The sequence below is a fragment of the Papio anubis genome, chromosome 11 (assembly GCF_008728515.1).
Source record: "Papio anubis isolate 15944 chromosome 11, Panubis1.0, whole genome shotgun sequence".
NCBI classification, from domain to species: domain Eukaryota; kingdom Metazoa; phylum Chordata; class Mammalia; order Primates; family Cercopithecidae; genus Papio; species Papio anubis.
The window spans coordinates 101,877,383-101,899,209 of record NC_044986.1 but is presented as its reverse complement, the minus strand read 5'-3'; the positions used below and the strand labels follow the sequence as shown (position 1 = coordinate 101,899,209).

General features: G+C 41.3%; 1 protein-coding gene across 11 annotated transcripts in view; it reads left to right on the top strand.

Moving 5' to 3' along the window:
• Positions 1 to 21,827, top strand: part of KIAA1217 (KIAA1217 ortholog) — a 499,018-nt gene that overhangs the window by 174,916 nt on the left and 302,275 nt on the right. The window contains exon 1 of one of the 11 annotated variants that reach the window (XM_009214103.4): positions 7,367 to 9,851. The exons of 9 other annotated variants lie outside the window; for them this stretch is intronic. The gene's annotated coding sequence lies outside the window, so the exon portion shown is untranslated. Of the gene's footprint in view, positions 1 to 7,366; positions 9,852 to 21,827 lie in introns of those variants that run through there. One more of the 11 variants, XM_009214102.4, reaches the window with a different exon arrangement.

The following is a 21,827-nucleotide window of genomic DNA, read 5'->3' as shown; positions in this document are numbered from 1 at the left end:
TTTGTTATGTTTTATTTTAATTTTATTTATTTATTCTTTTGAGATAGAGTCTCTCACGGTCACCCGGGCTGGAGTGCAATGGCACAATCTTGGCTCACTGCAACCTCTGCCTCCTGGGTTCAGGCAAGTCTCCTGCCCCAGCCTCCCGAGTAGCTGGATTACAGGTGCCCACCACCATACCTGGCTAATATTTTGTATTTTTAGTAGAGATGAGGTTTCACTATATTGGCCAGGTTGGTTTCAAACTCCTGACCTTGTGATACATCTGCCTTGGCCTTCCAAAGTGCTGGGATTACAGCTGTGAGCCACTGCGCCCAGCCTCAGAACAGTTTCTTACCTAGACTTTTGGGGGAAAATGACATAATTTTTTTTAGCAATTAAGAAATCTAGTATACTGTGTGCAGAGCGAATAGTAATAGCACCAAAATCTCACAAACCACCACTGAAGAACTTCATTTAACCAAATACCGCCTATTCCCCAAAAACCTATAGAAATAAAAAATAAATAAATAATTCATAAGCCACAATAGGAAAAGGGAAGAAATATCCTTATACGAATTATGAAGAACACAGAGAAAGCCAGTAACATGCTCAGTATTTTTTAGCACTGTTTTCTCAACAAGTATTTATAAAGGGGGAAAAGACTGTAAGGAGAACATATTACTGCCATTAGCTAAAATTGCTGTGCTGTTTCTCTTTACGTGTATTACAGGTTGAATATCCTTTATCTGAAATACTTGGGACCAGAAATAGTTCAGATTTCAATTTTTGGGGGGGGATTTTGAACTATCTGCATTATATACTTACTGGTTGAACATCTCTAATTTGAAAATCTGAAATCCTAAATGCGCTAACATGGCCTTTGAGTGTTATGTTGATACTCAAAAATCTCAGATTTTGGAGCTTTTCAGATTTTGAATTTTCAGATTAGGGATGTCGAACCTGTGGTATAGTCCATCCTTTCTACAATTCTGTTGGGTAGGCACTACTATTTGTTTTGGTTTTCGTGTTTTTGAGATGGAGTCTCGCACTTTCATCCAGGCTGGAGTGCATCTTGGCAGGTGCAATCTTGGCTCACGGCAATCTCTGCCTCCTGGGTTCAAGCAATTCTCCTGCCTCAGCCTCCCAAGTACCTGGGATTACAGGTGCCTGCAATCACTCCTGGCTAACTTTTGCATTTTTGGCTAACTTTTGCATTTTTAGTAGAGACGAGGTTTCACTATGTTGCCCAGGCTGGTCTTGAACTCCTGGCTTCAAGTGATCCACCCACCTTGGCCTCCCAAAGTGCTGGGATTACAGGTGTGTGGTAGGCACTACTATTAACTATAGTTAACAGAACAGGAAACTGAGGCACAAAGCAGTTCAGGCTTGTCTGAGAGGACACAGCCAGTAAGTGGCAGCACCAGTATTTAAATCCAATTATCTTCCTGTGTGTGGGAGCCTTGCTCTTAACTTCTAGATCACACCACCTCTCTGATGGGGGATGAAACAGAAAGATGTTCTGAAATGCTAAGGAAAAGAAGGACTGGACTGGGGACCAGTCTGCCTCTTGTCAGTAAGTGTGAATGAGATTTAATGCTCATCCTGGAATGGATGAAGTACCAGTGTCCTGGTTGGATCTGCCTTTAATCATTTGAAGAAGAAAAGGAGTTTGGCACTAAAGAAGCAGTGGTGTGCATGCCTGTAGTCCCAGCTTCTCGGGAGGCTGAGTTGGGATCATCCAAGCCCAGAGGTCAAGGCTGCTGTGAACTGAGCAGTGATCGCACCACTGCACTCCAGCCTGGGTAATGGAGTGAGACTGTCTCAAAAATAAATAAATAATAAAGAAGCAGTTGCATACATAGTGGTGAATCTACAGAAAGTGAAAACCGAGAAAATGTTAACCAATTTCAGAGCAACCACTGCACATGAAAGGGTATAGTATCAGAACAGAATCACAAGTCATAGCTGGAGCATTTATAATATTGCATGTGTGAGGCCCGTGAGCAAAGAATATGACAGGATCCAATCAGTAGAAAAACATCTCTTGTCCTCAGAGAAATTCCAGATAATCTTAGATATGTCTAAAGACAATCAGGATGCGGTCAGTGATCAGAAACAATAGTCATTTACATTTGGGTATGATGAAAAACAAAGGTAAAAAAAAAAAAATGAACAGAAAGAAGCAGCTGATATCTAAGAGAGATGATGTTCCTCAAGGGATGAGATGAAGGAGTTAGCCTGGATATGATTCCCGGAGGACTGATTTATTTTTTCCTTTTTTTTTTTTTCTTTTTTTGAGATGGACTCTGGCTCTCTCACCCAGGCTGGAATGCAGTGGCACAATCTCAGTTTACTGCAACCTCCACATCCAGGGTTCAGCCTCCTGCCTCAGCCTCCCATGCAGTTGGGACTACAGGCACATGCCACCATGCCTGGATAATTTTTGTATTTTTAGTAGAGTTGGGGTTTCACCATGTTGGCCAGGATGTTCTCAAACTCCTGACCTCAAGTGAATTCACCTGCCCTGGCCTCCCAAAGTGCCAGGCTTACAGGAGTGAGCCACTGTACCCGGCTGAGGACTGACACTTTGAATTGTGACTCAAAGGTCATCTCAGAAGATTTGGACTATTACATAGTAGGACATCTTGCAGCAGAGACTGAACAATTGAAAAGGCTAAATTCAGGGATTGTAGTTTTACTTGCAAAATTGACTTACAGTTGACGTTAATCACCCAGAATGCAGAAAAAGAGCAAAGGAATCCTAAATGGGGATCATTCATAACATTCGCTTTTGATCCATGTTTAATTGGGTGCCACCAACCTCAGCATTAGCTTTCATTTTAATTAGCGATATGGAAGAGCAAAAGAACATTATCTTGAGAACAGTGCTATATTAAGGAAAGCTCTACAAGAAATCAAGATGAGATTATACTAGAAAACCTGCTAAGGAGTGCCCGGGGGTAGGTGGGGAAGTATGGAAAGGCAAGGACCAAAGTCTAGCTAGGCAGTGTCAGGAGACACCTGGAAAGTGGTAATCAGCTAGAGGAAATTGCCACAAAATTAGATGGAAATTTTCAGTATTGAGGGATCTAAAAAAGACCAATGTGATTCAGTTCAGTGCATAGATGCAAAACTCATATTGCAAATGTCCAGATCGTCCTTCTTGCCTTTTCTTATGAAGCTTGAGCCTTTGCCATTTATTCATTCTTCCTGCAGGTATGTTCTTGAATTAATTCATTCAAATGCTTATTTATTTACTAGGAATCTACCTTTTGAGGTTGGCATTGAACATTATGTAAAAAGTACAAGGCCAGGCACAGTGGCTCATCCCTGTAATCCCAGCACTTTGGGAGGCTGAGGCAGGTGAATTGCCTGAGCTCAGGAGTTCGAGACCAGCCTGAGCAACATAGTCTTAGGAGGCTGAGATGGGAGGATCATTTGAGCCTGGGAAGTCAAGGCTGCAGTGAGTCATGATCATTCCACCATACTCCAACCTGGGTGACAGAGCAAGACCCTGTCTCAATAAAATAAATAAATAAAAATAAAAAGTACAAAACCCAACATCTGCCCTCTCTTAGTCCATTTGTGTTACTGTAAAAAATACCAGAGGTTGGGTGATTTATAAAGAATAAAGGTTTGTTTGGCTCATGATTCTGATGGTTGGAAAGTTCAAGATTGGGCCTATGCATCTGGTGAGAGCCTTAGGATGCTTCCACTCATGACCAAAAGGGGAGCCTCTATTTGCAGAGATCACATTGTATGAGAGGATGCAAGAGTGCTGAGGAGGTGCCAGGCTCTTTTTAACAACCAGTTCTCATAGGAACTAAGAAAGTGAGAACTCACTCACCCCTAAGGGAGAGCATTCATCCTGTTCATGAGGGATCCGCCAGCCACCATAACTCAAACACCTCCCATTAGGCCCCTTCAACTTTGGGGATGAAATTTCAACATGAGATTTGGAGGGGACAAATATCCAAACCATAGCATGCACTGCCAAAGAGGTATCTCTTTACTGAAAACAGTACAAACCTTTGGGTCTGATTTGAGTGTGGAATGATCCAGGAATATTTAGTTTAATATTTAATTTCCAAGAAGTTGAAGCTATCATTATTCATTTATAATTTTGTTAGATGTGATCAGAGAATGCAATCTGTAAAACTCTTACTTTTAAATTTCGCTTAAAGATTAGTTTACAAAGTTTTTCTTAGAATAAAATATACAATCAGTGTTTATAAGTATTGCATAGATAGTCATGGACAATTATCTATTCTGTATGCTCTACACACACACATACACACATATGTGTTGGGTTTGTTGCTTGTATTATTCATTTCTTCTCAGTCTTTATTTTTTAAGGTTGTTCACTTCTGAGCAAAGTATAATGAAGTCTCCCATATAATTGTATTTTTATATTTTTCTCCCTTCATTCCTAAGAATTTCTGATTCACAGATTTTTAGTTGCTATCACACCTTCTTGATAAGTTATGTCTTTAACATTACCAGATGACCTCTTCATTCTGTTTAGTGTCTGTCAGCTTTTTTAAAATATTATCACTCTTGATTTACATTTGTTTGCATCTGTCAGGTATGTCTTATCATTTATTTTCAATGTTTCTGTATTAATTCAGGTTGAGTATCCCTAATCTGAAAATCCAAAATGAAATGTTCCCAAATCTGAAACTTTTTGAGCACCAATGTGATGCTCAAAGGTCATGCTCATGGAAGCATTTCAGATTTTGGATTTTTGGATTAGGGATGCTCAACTAGTAGCTATATACTGCAAATATTCTAAAATCCAAAAAAAAAAAAAAATCTGAAACCTGAAACACCTCTGGTCCCAAGCATTTTGGATAACAGTTACTCAACCTGTAATGAGCATGTTTATTAGAAACTACATACATATTGGCCGGGTGCGGTGGCTCAAGCCTGTAATCCCAACACTTTGGGAGGCCAAGGCAGGCGGATCACCTGAGGTCAGGAGTTCAAGACCAGCCTGGCCAATATGGTGAAACCCTGTCTCTAGTAAAAATGCAAAAGTTTGCTGGGTGTGGTGGCACATGCCTATAATCCCAGCTACTCAGAGCCTAAGGCAGGAAAATTGCTTGAACCCAGGAGGCAGTGGTTGCAGTGAGCCAAGATCATGCCACTGCACTCCAGCCTGGGTGACAGAGCAAGACTCTGTTTCAAAAAAAAAAAAGAAACTACATACAAATAAAACTTGGTTTTGCTTTTTCAGCCTAATTCGGTAGTCTGTTTTTAATGGGAAATTCCATCCACTACCATTTAGTGTAACAACTGATGGACTTAATTATATTCCTCCATCTTAATTTGACAGCAAGTACTGTATGTCTATTCTTCTTCTCTCTTAAATGTGGCTCATGCTATTTAAATGCTAAACAATGGCTTGAGTTTAGGTCTTGACAAGCTGTGTCTGAAATGACAGTGGTTGTTCCAAGTGAAAATGACTGTTAGACATTTGGAGATAAAATAGGACTGGACCCTATGCCAGAAAACAAGACTAGACAGATACATGTTGGAGGTATCAGCTGTATTAGTTACAGTTCTTCACAATATCAGAAGCAATAGCAGAATTCCTTTTTCTTTGGGGGATCTCAGTCTTTGCTCTGAAGGTCTTCAACTGATTAAATGAGGTCTACTCACATTATGGTAGGCAATCTGCCTTATTCAAAGTCTAATGATTTAAATGCTAATCACACCTAAAAAATACCTTTACAGCAACATCTACACCGGTGTTTGACCCAACGACTGGGCACCATAACCTGGCCAGGTTGAAACATGAAATTAACCATCCCCCTCTGCACCACAGCAACAGCCGACAAAATGTGAACGGATAATTTCTAAAAACAAGCAACAACTACAATCAAACACAGAGCCAAAGATCAAGGGTTTAGCATGAGAGAATCACCACAGTTGGGATCCATTGTTTCATTAAAGAATCCAAGTATTCTTATCTTTTGGTAATACTTGTAGTGTGGTCTTATGAAATGTATATGTTTTTTTCTATGTTTGTCACGTTTGACAGTTTTTCTCTAGACCAGAACTTCAGACTGGAGATATTTCTTAAGAGTTGCTATTTCATTAGCCTTATCTACATCCTAGAGATCTGTTTGCCCTGGGGTTTTGAGGGCTAAGCCCTGAGTTGCAATGCATTAACTCTGTTCCGTGCAGTCTTTCTAGGACTAAATACAGCCTGCAGCTAAATACATGCTGCTTCTCCAAGTCTGCTGCTGTGCTGATGTTTCTGTCTGAACTACCCCAGACTCCAGTACCATCTGTTAACTCCGTATCTTGGAGGATCTGCAGAAGGTCTGCGTTGACCCTTTGCAATCCAGTATGCACTTTCAGGCTCATCTACTACATAAATCCTTTCAGCATGGCTTTGTTTAGTTAGAATCTTAGTATCCCAATTAGGAGCAATTTTATTAAACTAGGAGTATCAGTGCCTGGTAGCTAAGTGCAGGTGTTTTGGGTTTAAATCTTGGGTCAGCCTGATTTTAAATCTCAGCTCCAACACTTAATAGCCATGTAAACTTACTGAAATTACCTAACCTCTCTAAGGCTCAGTTTCTCCATTTGTAAAATGGGAATAATGATTATTCTTACATCATACTATTGCTGTGGGACTTAAATGAGATAAAGGTTGGTTATTTGAATGATAAAATATTGATATTTCACTTGAAAGAAAGTATTCCTTTTCTACCTGGCAACTTCCAATTCATATTTCTTTTCTCTTTATTTTCCTTTCTTTTTCTTTTTCTTTTTTTCGATGGGGTTTTGGTCTTGTTGCCCAGGCTGGAGTACGATGGACAATCTCAGCTCACTGGAATCTCTGCCTCCCAGGTTCAAGCAATTCTCCTGCCTCAGCCTTCCAAGTAGTTGGGAATAAAAGGCATGTACCACCACGCAGCTAATTTTTTTGTATTTAGTAGGTTTCACCATGTTGGTCAGGCTGGTCTCAAACTCCTGGCCTCAGAGATCCACCCAACTCAGCCTCGCAAAGATTATAAGCGTGAGCCACTGCACTAGGCTCATGTTTCTTAAGAAACAAGAATTCAGACCATAAATAGTTAAGTCTAAGGTCTTTCACCAGTTGTTTGTATTCTTTTATCTTTGTGAGCTTTTTCAGTGAGGAGTTTTCCTTTTTTTTTTTTTTTTTTTTTTTTGAGGCATGTTCTTACTCAGTTGCCCAGACTGGAATGCAGTGGTGCAAACATAGCTCACTGCAGCCTCAATCTTCTGGGCTCAGGCATTCCTCTCACCTCAGCCTCCCTGGTTGCTGGGACTAGAGGCACACACCAGCACACCAGGCTAATTTTTGCACTGTTTGTAGAGACAGGGTATTGCTATGTTGCCCAAGCTGGTCTCAAACTCCTGGGCTCAAACGATCCTGCAGCCTCAGCCTCCCAAAGTGCTAGGATTACAGGCACGAGCCACTGCTCCTGGCCTGTTTTCCACCTCTGCTATAAAACAGGTTTGTTGAAGTGAATTCAAGACAGAGAATCTTATTTGCTCTCCAAGTCAATCATAGGTACCTATGATGTTGTTAAATTTAGAAGAAAAAAAAAAGCTCATCTATATGCATTTATTGAGCTCTGATTTGATTAGTATGATGCTAAGGTTGCCATCAGGCAAATCACAATGTCATTAAGGCTTAGCGAGATGGTTTCCTCATTTAGGGATGGTAGGAAAAATCGTCACTGGACTGGTCACCTCGAATCAACTCTTGGCATTTCTGCCCAGCCCTCACGTGTTGTGCTTATTGCTGGGATCCTTGTTGCCAAACACTTTCCCTGCTCTAAGTTGTTCAAGATCTCTGTGTCTTGATCATAATAATGTCATTGCTGGTTACAAACTCTTCTCTTGGGTTTACCTCTGCTTGCTCACTGAGGAAACGGTTAATGGAGTTGCTTTCCCATCTGAATTATTTCTGGACTCTCTCCATTTGCCTTTACATTCTGACTCTTGTCGCTCTCTTTTCCAAGCCTGAATTCAATAAGCCAAAGCTGAGATACTGTAATTTCCTAAATAACCCAAAGGGAAGATCTGGCATAATGTATAACCACTCTGACTGCTGAATCAACTTGCACTTGCTCTTCTCTCTAATGGAACTTTGAAGAATAACTGTAATTGAATAGTGCCTCCACCCCATGTTCAGATTTGACTGAATCAAACCTAGATCTGGTTATATCTGGTTTTTGTTTGTTTCACGTTGTGTTTGTGCCCCACTGGGTATAAAGCCCAAGTGTGGGTTTCATCTGGATGTATTTTCATCTCACAGAGGCATTAATTGAATCTCTGACAATAGTCTTGCCTCCGAGGAGTGCTCCAACTCTGGCTGCGGTATTAAACCAGGGTAGTTCTTGGTTCCCTTCAAAGGTAACCTCCCATCTGTTGACTGTGAACTATGGCAATGCCAAGCTTGCAGAATCATTGGAGAAGAGGATCCAAAGCATTTACAATTCCCTGCTATGCAAAGAGTCATTCTGAGGTTTTTTTTAACCTATGATTGCTCTCTTTAAATACCTGGGTGCACCCAGCAAGGTGTAGAGGTTAATGTTTGCTCTCTGACCTTTGAGGACAGATGCACTGAATCTGTTGCAGTTTGCAAGGGGATCTGTGGCAAGTTACAGGAGACAGCTTGTTCAGCTACTGCTGTTGCCAAAACTCTGCAGTGTCACATCTTGCTCGCGGCTGCCTTAAAGTGCTCCTCAGCTCATTCTGCGTGTGTAACTTCATTCAGCTTCCTGCTGAGTCCCACTGAAGAACTTTGTACTGTGGCATATGACAGTGACTTGATAACATTATGATAAACTCCTATGGGTTTGAACTCAGTCCTATTCAAATTTTCTGGTGCCTAGTGGTCAGCAGTCTTAGACCTGGGGAGTAAGAGCTGTGGCTGCAGTGGATTTAGAGGTAAGAAGAAAGATGGCTGGACTCAGATATTGAGTATCTTAGAGCCTACGGACCATTTTCCAAAGCCTAGAATAGATTTCAGTGTAATTCTGGTAATTTACATAAACTAGGATAGACATGCAAAATATCTGGATATGTTAGGAAGGAGTTAAAAAATTCTCCACACCTTTTCCTACCACCTCTGCAGCCATAGAAGCCAAGGGGAAATGCACACACACACACATACACACTCTGGCAGGGAACCTGTTTTGCAAGTTTTGCTGGTAAAAAGTTCTAGGAAGGGGGCTGGTGGAGAACAGAGTGGAAAAGAAGTATCAGTTGAAGGTTTTTCAAGACCTGAGTTTTCAAGGTAACTTTATCCTGCAGAGGGAGACACGCATGGCCGCTGTAGGTTTTTCTTCCACCAATTAAGTGCATTGTTAGACAGGGAGGGGCAGATTAACGAACGCCTATAATTTTGATCACTGTTTTCTGCAAAACAGCTCAGGCTTTGAAAATGAAGCCATCGTTCCCGGCTCAGTTTCTGCCAACAGCACAAATTATACTGTGCAGAGATCCAAAGCCCCTAAAAAGGTTTCATTAATGAACAATTTCAGATGACTGTTTAAGTCTTTGCCTGACAGGTAATGTTGGCATGTCGGCAGGTGGGGTTACGGTTTCCATGGAGATTTATGATGTCATGCTTGAAAGAGCATGTCAAGACAGTCGATTTAACAAGTAGCTACTCAAAAAGTCCTATAGGCTACAAGTAGGTTTTATGCAAATGACGAGAGTTTCACTGGGAAAAACTGCAAAAGAAAACAGCCCAGACATGGAGGGGGGTTTTACCTGACAGCTCAGAAGGAAGACCCTGGAGTCCATTCCAGACAAAAACTTCCAGAAGAATTAGATTTTCTGCTTTAACTGCCGCCTCACCTGAGGAACTCTGGGTACAGGTAAATACACGGGGTTTTTTTTCTTCCAAGTTTTTGCCAAAAATCATTTGGAAACATTTCGCTCTGTTTCTCGGCATTGTTCTCTTGGCAGGAAGAACTGAATCAATAAGCCCAGCTTTCCCATAGCAATGTTCGTGCTTAGGGGCTGTTTTTAAGGGCTTTTTTTTTTTTTTTTTTAATTGAATGAACTGAGATTTTTGAATAGAGCTGAAAACAAGTGATGCATTGTGCATTCTGCTGACTGTGCTCTGTGAATACTGCTATAAAAATGCCACAGATAAGGGTTAGATGGACAATATGAAAATTGAGATGCTCTATGTATTTGTTATTTATTCCTAGATGTTGTGTCTGTGTGTGTGTGTTCTTCTACTCTTAAAACAGACCTGAAATGGAGACTCTGTGTAGTTTTGTATTTTCACATTGTAAAAATGCCAAAAATAAAATCCATGGAATGTTGCAGAAATAGTCTTTGAATCAGGTTTATGAACATTACACTTTTTTTAAAGTACGTATCTGTATGCTTTTCTTACCGAGGCATTTTTCCCAGACTAGAAAAAAACAATCCTGTTAGAGACATCCAGTTTTTGAGCTTTTAGGGAAGCAGGACTTCTAAATTCCAAGAAGACAGATAAAAACTTTTGGAGGAAGGTGGGGTGTGGGTGATAAAGGTAGTTTTTAAAGCATGGTTTAAAAGAAAATACTGGTCACTTGGGAGTATGAGTTTTTTTGTTTTTTTGTTTGTTTGCCTCGGCTGCCAGTGAGGATAAGTAAACAGTCTTGCCAGCCATTCGGATGTGATAGCAATCACTGGATGTGGCCGTGGATCTCTGAGTTCGCTGAAAGGGGTTAGTTCAGAGGCATCGGTTGCCCTGTGAGTAGTTAGTTCCACCAAGCTTGAAAAGAACACAAAGCCTATTGTTTCTTCCACACAGTGCATGGCAATGTGTGAGGTGAAAGCACAGAGTTTAGAATCATTGAAAGATACCTGTAAAATGGGAATCTGAACTTTTGAAACTAAAACTACTTAGGAGCAAGTGGACCGTCTTTCAAAATGTTTTAAGAACTGTCTCATGTGTGAGAATGAGACCTCCTGAAATTTTGCAGTTAGATAATGTGGATTAATGCCAGAACTCACATTCATATTAAATTGTTACCACAGTTATTGCGAAACACCGAGTGACAAAGAACTGTGCCTCCAACATCGGAAGGCCTGGGCGTTGAGTTCTAGCTTCACCACTTAGTGGTTGTATAACTTGAGGAAAGTAAATTCATGTCCTTAGGCCGCAGTCATCATGTCCATAAAATGGGATGCCAGTAGCTGTGTTTTGAGGATTAAATAACAAAACAGACGTAGCACAGTTCTAAGCATTCATGTTCCAAATGTTAACGATTCGTTGTTTACTGTTGAAATGACATTGGATGTTTAGAAAGTGTTTTTATATTCTTCCTCTTATCATTACAAGTAATGACTAGCAGTCAAATAAGTCTAGCACTTTTTTTTTTTTTAAAGACAGGGTCTCACTCTGTCACCTAGGCTGAAGTGCAGTGGCGCGATCTTGTCTCACTGCAACCTCCGCCTCTCCGGCTAAAGCAATCCTCCCACCTCAGCCTCCTGACTACTGGCACATGCCACTGTGCCAGGCTAATTTTTTGTATTTTTGGTAGAGATGGGGTTTCAACATGATGCCCAGGCTGGTCTCAAACTCCTGGGCTCAAGTGATTCACCCACGTTGGCCTCCCAAAATGCTGGAATTATAGGCTTGAGCCATTGCACCCGGCCTTGGCTAGCAGTCTTTATTTCCACGTTACAGATGAAGAAACTGTGGCTCAGAGAGATACTGGGAAATACAACATAATAAACTATCCTATACTGCCTGCACTTTTTCTCATTTTAGGAGGCATAGAAAAAAATGAATGTGTTATTGAAATAACTCCCAGCAGCAGCAATTATTCTGTAAAGTAATTAAAATACAAAATGTTAAATATGTCGAAGGAGCCAGGGTATTTATATTTTTACACTAATTATGCTTTTGCCACTTTTTTCTAGACAGGCTAAAGAAGTGATATTAATTTACTTTTTACTGGTACCTACTGATAGGAACGCAAGTACTGCACAGACTGAACATTTTAAATTTTACCTGCCTGAAATTTTTCTTGGCCATACAAGTGGAGTCAGATTTTGATGTTACAGGTATTTTCGGAGTGAGAACCCAAGTCACCAAGGCGCTGTGTTTGCTACAGGGTGCAGAAGGAGCCTAGGCGTGGAATATACAGTCCTTTATTCCTTCTGCGTTCTAGACGTTGGCACCTCCTCCCTTGCCTCTATCCCAGACAGAAACACAGCCCATAATTATATTCTACATCCATTGTATGTAAGAGACAAATATGTTTTTCATTGTGCTAATTTTAGCCACAGTCTCTCTAGCTGAGGAAAACACTCGCTTCGTTCCAAGGTTTTCCTAACAATTTTTCCAGCTTTTCCATGTCAGACTATTCAGAATTACTCAGTTTCCACACTCCTGGGAGAAGGCTCGTCATGGAGTACTGAGTAGCCTCATCGACGGGGATTCTAGAAGGGTTGTGGCATCTGAGCTGCTGAGGCTGAACTCATTCTGTGACAGATGATGTCTGTGTTCCCATGAGTTAGGCTGCATTGAGGACTCTCATTCCCAGCACTGTTTGGGGGCACTGGGAAAAGGTTGGGTTATCTTATCCCAAGGGTAGATCTATAAGGAGAAAAGCAAGTATCTATTTATTTATTTATTTGAAATTTCTGCTTTTATTTTTAGATATAGGAGGTACACGTACAGGATTGTTGCATGAGTATACTGGACCCAGATAATGAGCATGGTACCCAATAGGTAGTTTTTTTAACACACGTCCCACCTCCATCCCCACTCTAGTAGTCCCCAGCGTATTTTGTTCCCATGTTTACATCCATGTGTGCTCCATGTTTAGCCCCCACTTATAAGTGGGAACATGTGGTATTTGGTTTCGTATTTCTGCATTAATTTGCCTAGGAAAATGGTCTTCAGCTCCATCCGTGTTGCTGCCAAGGAAATGATTTCATCCTTTTTTATGGCTTTATAGGATTCCATGGTGTCTATGTACCACATTTTCTTTATCCAGTCCACCACTGATGGGTACCTAGGTTGATTCCACGTCTTTGTGGATAACGCGGTGATGAACATATAAGTGCATGTGTCTTTTCGGTATAATGATCTATATTCCCTTGGGTATATACCCAATAATGGCATTACTGAGTCGAATGGTAGCTCTGTTTTCAGTTCTTTGAGAAATCTCCACACTGCTTTCCACAGTGGCTGAACTCATTTCACTCCCACCAGCGATGTATGAGTACTCCCCTTCCTCTGCAGCCTCACCAGCATGCTACTTTTTTGGCTTTTTAATAATAACCATCCTGACCGGTGTGAGATGGTATCTCATTGTGGTTTTGATTTGCGTATCTCTGATGATTAGTGACATGGAGCATTTTTTCATGTTTGTTGGCTTCTTGTAGGTCTTCTTTTCAGAAGTGTCTGTTTATGCCTTTTGTCCACTTTTTGATGGGGTGGTTTTTTGCTCGTGGATTTAAGTTCCTTACATATTTTGGATATTAGACCTTTGTTGGATGCATTCTTTGTGAACATTTTCTCCCATTCTGTAGGTTGTTTGCTCTGTGGATGGTTTCTGTTGGTATATAGAAGCTCTTCAGTTTAATTAGGTCCCACTTGAAAATTTGTTTACTGTTGCAATTGAAAGCAATAAATGAAATGTTTATTTCATTCAAAGTTTTAGTTTCAAACATGAATCACAAAGTTGCAATTTTTAGGGTAGAAAAAGTTGTGAACTCAAACATGGTGCCAAAACTCCATATAGGTTTTGAGTCACTGATGAAAGTTTTCCTAAATTTTCTTTTATTTTATTTTAGATTCGGGGGTACATGTGCATGTTTGTTACATGTTACTTGAGTATATTGCCTACTGGTGGGGACTGGGCTTCTAGTATATCCGTTATTCAAACAGTAAACATCATACCCCAGAGGTAACTTTTCAACCCTCACCCCTTTCCTACCCTCCCTCCTTTTGGAGTCCCCAGGGTCCATTATTTCCATCTTTATGTCCATATATACCAATTGTTTAACTCCCGCTTAGTAAGTGAGAATATGCAGTATTTGGTTTTTTCTTTGCTTCTGAGCTAATTCACTTAGGATAATGGCCTCCAGTTCCAACCAAGTTGATACAAAAGACATGTTTCATTCTTTTTTATGACTGTGTAGAATATTCACATATATAGAGAAATATATATATACACACACACACACACATCTATGAATGTGTAGAATATTCATATATGTGAATATGAATATGTGTGTATGTATAGGAATATAAATACATCTATGAATGTGTAGAATATTCATATGTGAATATACATGAATGAATATATATGTGTGTTTGTGTGTGTGTGTATATATATATAGATATAGATCCTGTTTTAGAATTCCAATGAAGCTTTTTATTACACTTAATTGTTGTAATGTTCAGAGATTGTCTTTGATCAATAAGTAGTGACTGCATTGAGCGCAGCATTTTGCACCTAGTGGGTTTTAGCAAAGGCTTGGTAAATCAGAGAAGCTGTGTTCAGTGACTAAAGAAGTCCACTGCCTGGATTCGGATCCTGCCTTCATTACTTGCTCGTAGCACAGGCTTTCCATTGAAGAACATATGAAGTTCTGTTCATATTCCAAATAAAATAGAGCATCTGAATTTCCAACGCCTGTTGATAAAGGAACTAGTGATCTTTAAGTATTATATTATTCTCTTTTAAAGACATTTTTGGAATTTTCACAGAAATGATTTCTTCAGAAAGAAAGGCACTGGAATCTCCCAGTACAGAAAATGTAACTAGAAGTTCCTCTTGGCTGGCTACTGGGGAGGTAGAGAGCAGACAGTTCTCCTGGGTGGGAGGGATTTCTAGAAGCTCTTTACAGCTGAGGCCCTTTTCATCACTATTTATTAATTTGACTTGATCAGAAGCAATCCAATTTTGAAGATGTAGTTTCTAAAATCTCTTTATTTCAAAGAAAGTCATCCTGAAAAATGGTGTCATCCCAGATGACCTTGCTTTTTCTCTTCAGATGTCTGGCCACAGAAGGGATCGACAGGTAGAATGGGAAAGGTGTTTTCATCCTTGGGCACTAATTGGGCTTCCTTCTTTTCTTTCCTTTTTTCTTTCTTTTTTTTGAGATGGAGTCTCACTCTGTCACCCAGGCGGGAGTGCAGTGGCGCGATGTCCGGTCATTGCAACCTCCGCCTCCCAGAGTCAAGTGATTCTCCTGCCTCAGCCTCCCAAGTAGCTGGGATTACAGGCATGTGCTACCATGCCCGGCTAATTTTTGTATTTTTAGTAGAGACAGGGTTTTGTCATGTTACCCAGGCTGGTCTCGAACTCCTGGCCTCAAGTGATCCACCTGCCTCATCCTCCCAAAGTGCTGGGATGACAGGCATGAGCCAGTGCTTCTGGCCAGCTTATCCTAACGGCAGGAAGCTTTGATGCTTTTACTTCCTGACCACAGACTTAGTAGGCAGCAGGAAGAGTTTTCAACTCCTGGTTGTGTAATTACGGAGTCAACGTGAAATATTATGCATTTGGAGAATCCCTTCTCTAGAGCTCTTAAAGAAAGGAAGGTACAGCCAAGTTTATGGGAAGCATGAGGACGGTCAGTCCAAAGTCAAGGTAGGTGATAGCACTGGTGGCCCCTTGCAGCGCTGGGAGTCTATATGGTGGTCTAACTTCACACCCCCTATTTGTCACTGCATAGCAGTCTTCACTTTCACCCCTTTTCACTTGCTCATGATTAAGCAACAAACGTGGTAATAATGGTGTTTCCTACTCTGAATTTCACTAGATTTAGTAAACGCACATGATCACGCTGGTCCCATCGAAGTGACGATAGGAGTCCTCAGAGCTGTGGTCTCCGCCCTGGCTGGTTGCACCTGCTCGGTGCTCTGCTCAGATCATACAAGATGGAGAGAGCAGAAACCCCGTCAGAGAGAGGCTTCTATTGGCTGCAGTGTGACACTGTAGACTTGCCAGAAAGGGCTCTCTTTGGACACACTACTTGCCACTCAGAAGCAAATGGGCTGCTGCCTCATACGTTTTTGGAGTGATTGAGAGAACTAAGATTCTGATGGACCCTTGGTCATTTTCTTTCTTCGATATTATGAATGTTCATGAATGCCCCTCAGAAGGTCACAGGGATGTCAGATCTCATTTCCTCCCCTCCCCTCCCCTCCCCTCCCCTCCCCTCCCCTCCCCTCCCCTCTCCTCCCCTCTCCTTTCCTTTCCTTTCATCACTCAGGCTGGTGTGCAGTGGTACAATCATATCACACTGCAGCCTCAACCTCCTGGGCTCAAGCTATCCTCCTGCCTCTGCCTCCTAAGTAGGTGGGACTACAGGCATGTACCACCACGCCAACTAATTTTTTTTTTTTTTTTAAGTGAGCCAAGGTCTCACTTTGTTGCTCAGGCTGGTCTCAAACTCCTGGGCTCAAGCAATCCTCCCACTTTAGCCTCCCCAAAAGCTTAGATCAAAAGTGTCAGCCTCTTCACCCAGCCAGGCCAGGTCTCATTTTCATAGTAGTCACTGGTAATTAGGTAAATGTGCTGCAGATAATCCTTTGGCCTGTGTTTTGGAGGGACCTTTTTGTTTTTTAATTGTTTCTTTGAATTTTGCACAAAGAAGGATTGCATGGGCTCCCTTCATCTTTAACTTGTCATCTGCATCCTTTTTTATGGTAAGTTTTAAGACTACTGAAGAAAGCAGCTCCAGCAAAGAGCCTCACAAAGGCCGATTTTCAGTTTCTCCCTTGTGGACTGTGTGTGTTTATGACGGTCAGAAAAAGACAGACTCTCATTTAAAACTATTCTCTCTTCAGAGCGATTATAAAGTGGCCCCATCATAGACGACCTTGACCCCTTTTAATTGCTGGTTAGATTGCTTCTTTTTTCTCTCCCTGTTGTGAACAGGACTGCAGTGACCATCGTTGTATCTGTGCATGTGGGAATGAATCTGAAGGACGAATTTCTAGAACGTCAAATTGGATTGCTAGTTTTGGAAGGTATTGCCCAAATTTTTTCTCAAAAACACTCAGTTTATTCTATTGATATGAATGTTGCAGGGGGTATTACGGTACATTCAGATAATACCGTTTACTACAGTGATGCCAATGTGTGAAATACACTCGACGTGTGGGTAGGGTCACATAACGAATTTATATTTAGTAAACAAGCTACAGAGCAGTATAGTTAGTATGATCCCATTTATTTTCTTTTATTTTCTAACAATTACTAGTGATACTTTATTTTGGTTCTTGCTTTTCTAAACTATTAACCGTGAACATATAACTATTTAAAACTTATGCTGGGTTTGGTGGGGCACGTCTGTAATCCCAGATTACACATGTGTAATCCCACCTTGGAAGCCAAGGCAGGAGGATCACTTGAGGCCAGGACAAAAACAAAATTAGCCGGGAGTAGTGGCGGGCGCCTGTAGTCCCAGCTATTCGGGAGGCTGAGGCAGGAGAATGGCATGAACCTGGGAGGCGGAGCTTGCAGTGAGCTGAGATTGCGCCACTGTACTCCAGCCCGGGGGACAGAGTGAGGCTCCATCTTAAAGAAAGAAAATTTCTAGAATGATGTCCAATAAATCAGAGAGAGGGACTAGAAGACTAATGAGGATAGAAGCTTTTATTCTTAACTCCTATATTTTGCTACCATTCATATTTTCATCATATGCATATAATATTTTAACATTTCAAAACAAGTTTAAAACAGAAATGGTTGCCCTGGAATGTGGCCCATGTTCTTTCAAGGGAGACCAGCAGTTTCTACACGGACTGAGATGGTACCTTCATCTCACACACGCACGCAGGAGTGCATTTGTGATTTAATGTGGTTGTCCCCTGAAGAAGGAAGCAGCTCTCTTTAGTTTCCCCCTTTTCCTTTATAGGATCAGTCACCTCTTGGGGCATTAGTAGTTTCATTTCTAGCGGCGTCTTCCCTTGGCAAGAGGAATCCCAGATAGGATCTCACCTGTCTAAACAAACGCTGTTTGGGGTCCTAACCATCAGATGTTTGGTTCAAATATGTTTAAGTTGCCTGGAATTATCAACAAAAGAAGTAAATGTATTGTAGGTCAGGGCATCTTTTGACTCATTGTATAAAACATTCACTTTAAATTTATACCGAAATGTCCTTTAGGCCAGGCACAGAGGCTCACGCCTGTAATATCAGCACTTTGGGAGGCCAAGGCGGGTGGATCACCTGAGGTCAGGAGTTCAAGACCAGCCTGGCCAACATGGTGAAATCCCGTCTCTACTAAAAATACAAAAATTAGCCGGACATGGTGGTGGGTGCCTATAATCCCAGCTACTAGGGGGGCTGAGACAGGAGAATCACTTGAACTCGGGAGGTGGAGGTTGCAGTGAGCCGAGATTGCGCCACTGCTCTCCAGCCTGGGCAACAGAGCGAGACTCCATCTCAAAAAAAAAAAAAAAAAAAAAAAAAAAAAAAAGTTCTTTATACCTAAACCTTACCTCTTCCTAATTTGCTGAGGGTTCATTTTAGATAAAAGGTGTTTAGGTTTTCATGTTAAGTTTGTAGCTGTATAGCTATGATTCAGTTTCCTAAATGAAAAAAAAAAACTGTTTTAATGTACAGACTATTTAGATTTGAAAAGACTATGAGAGATTTTTCTTTTATAGCAAGGCAAGTCAAGAACAGAAGGCACACTGCCAGAGGGGTGTCTTTTGAAAGAAAAGAAACACCACTTTTTATACTCTCAAATCACTGAAGAAAGCTTTAGACATAATTTCAAACTTTAACTCCTGTTTAATTCAGATGCACAGAATGCATTAAAACCACAAATGTAGTGGATGTGATTTATACGTTCTCTTAGCACAAATCAGTACCTATCTTCACTGTAATTAGACTTTTCTTCCTTTCTCCTTCTCAAAAGCTACTTTTAAAACCTTATGTTTCCCCTGGACATATTTTCTTTACTTCATAAAATAGCTCAGTTCTGCAACTAACTGCAAATATTTGCAAAAGGGAACAAATGTAAAATAAATGTCCCCTAATGCAATGTTTGGTGAAGAAACATATGTCTGACATTAGTTGGTTAACCTGAAAAATAATAAGAAACAACTCTACTTAGAGGAAAGAGGGTAGAATTGAGGCTGTACTGTGCAAATCAAGAGAAAGCTATAATTTACGCAATTTTTATTAAAGAGAATACAATTGCTGTAGGCTTGGGGTGGTGCTAGGTCGTGTTTAAGCCTAATTGAGCTTTTTCTATATCATTAGAAAAATGAGCCAAGTTTCCTGTATTACAGGGTAAATACAACATTTTCTTCCTGCAAATATTAAATACCACTGGCCTTTTAAGACATATACATCCACATCTCAAATGTCTTTATGCATGCCAATGCAATACAATAAAAATATTCCCTATACACTCAAATCACTGCAAGTAAGCCTTAGAATCCCCACAAGTATTATTACTTACTATATCTCAGAAACTTTCACACACATTATTTCAAATATAGTTCTCCCAAAAAAAACCCTACGGAGAGATACTTATAAACCAAGGCTGAGACTAACCTAGACAGGTGATTCTTTAGGCAACAGGAGTGGAGATTTGAACCCAGCTATTGTGACTCAAGCAAGCCTAGGGCATGTTTCTGAGATCCCTAAGGTGTGCGCTGTGAAACTGGTGGCTCGTTTTACGGGTTGGATTTCCAAACATGACGATCACAATTGTGCCAGGAATCAGTGATTGACTTCTTGCCTCCACAACCTGAAGTTCTCTGCACCTCCTACCTTTTTGCCGTTTCAGTGATGCACCAAAGGGTGGAGGTGAAGAACGTCAGTTTTGCTGCTTGTTGGCAATACTCTCAAAAAGGCGTGGGGAGGGAAAGGTGTAACTCACCCCTAAAGTCAAGCCTGGAGATTACTTGTCAGGAATGTCAAAAGCATTTGTTAAGCAACCTTCTTCCTGGCATTATAAGAAGAAAGCCACATACATAGATCAAATCCCTTCCTTCAGAAACTTGTACTCTGTGAACAGACCCTTGGAATTCAGCCCAGAAAAAGAATACTTGGTGGTTCATAGAACTTGGTTCACAAAAGGGGGCTGCCCACGCATTTTGCACAGTGACTCCCAAACACACACAATGCGCATTGGCAACAATTTTATGTGTGTTTGCGAAAGTGCTTACGGGAATTGAAGGGACACATTTGGCAACTTTTTTTTCTCTCTTTTTTTGAGATGGGGTCTCTGTCTGTCGCCCAGGCCGGAGTGCAGTGGCGCAATCTCGGCTCACTGCAACCTCTGCCTCCCAGGTTCAAGCGATTCTCCTGCCTCGGCCTCTGGAGTAACTGGGACTACAGGCACCTGCCGCCACACCTGGCTAATTTTTTGTTTTGTTTTTTGGTTTTGTATTTTTAGTAGAGACGGGGTTTCATCATATTGGTCAGGCTGGTCTTGAACTCCTGACCTTGTGATTTGACCCCCTCAGCCTCTGAAAGTTCTGAGATTACAGGCGTGAGCCACTGTGCCTGGCCACATTTGGCAACTTTCATTGGTCAATGATTGATGCAGGCCAGAATAAGAATAGCTCAGGCTGGGTGCAGTGGCTCACACCTGTAATCCCAGTACTTAAGGAGGCGGAAGAGAGCAGATTGCTTGAGACTAGGAATCTGAGACCAGCCTGAGCAACACAGGAAGACCCTGTCTTCACAAAAAAATATAAAAAATTAGGCCAGGTCCTATGGCTCACACGTGTAAATCGCAGAACTTTGGGATGCTGAGGCGGGTGGATCACATGAGGTCAGGGGTTCGAGACCAGCCTGGGCAACATGATGAAACCCGTGTCTACTAAAAATATGAAAAATAGTTGGGCATGGTGGTGCAGCTCTGTAATCCCAGCTACTCAGGAGGCTGAGGCATGAGAATCACTTGAACCCAGGAGGTGGAGGTTGCAGTGAGCCAAGATCGTACCACTGCACTCCAGCCTGGGTGACAGAGTGAGACTCTGTCGCAAAAAAAATAAATAAATAAAAATAAAAATAAAAATTTAGCCTGATGTGGTGGCACGTGCGTGTAGTGCCAGCTATGTGGGAAGCTAAGATGGGAGGATCCCTTGAGCTTGGGAGGTCAAGGCTGCAGTGAGCTGTGACTGTGCTACTGCTTTCTAGCCTAAGAAACAGAAAGACCCTGTCTCAAAAAAACAAGAGAAAAAAAAAACAAAAACAGATCAGAGGCCCTGGCCTAGGGTCAGGTTCTCCAGAAAGGCCTGCACAATGGAGTTTTCATGTCAAAATTTTCTTACATCCTAATTTAAAAAATCAGATGATCAGGAAACATTGAGTTCTGATTCCTTTGTTACAACCTCCACTAAAGCTAAGTAACAGCTGCTGTATTAAGATGCGGCTCCCCTTCTCCATGCCACACCTGCCTCCCTTACATGCCTAACTCCTGTTGTAAATAGGGACCCTAATCTGATGTTTTTGTAGTCCCTTTCCTAGGGGCACTGTGGGGAGGTAGGAGGAATTTCACCTTTGTTGTTGGACAGACTTAGATTTGAGAACTGGTTCTACCACTTACTGTTTGTGTGGTCGGGGGCAAGTCACTTGGTCCAAGTAAGCTCCTGCATCTGTTAAAAAAAAAAAAAAAAAAAAAAAAAAAAAACTGGCAAGGAGCTAAGAATTCCTGCCTAGCAAAGTGGTTTGCAGATCAGAGACAGTGTGTGAGAAGTAACTAACCCAGCACCTGGCATGTAGTAAATGTTCAGGACATGGTAGCAACAGTAAGGGAGACATCTCACAAAACATTTTGTGAGAAAGGATCAGTTTCCCTCTAGTCAAAGTCTTAAATATTCATAGGTTGTTCATGGTGGGAGCTGCTCCAGGAAT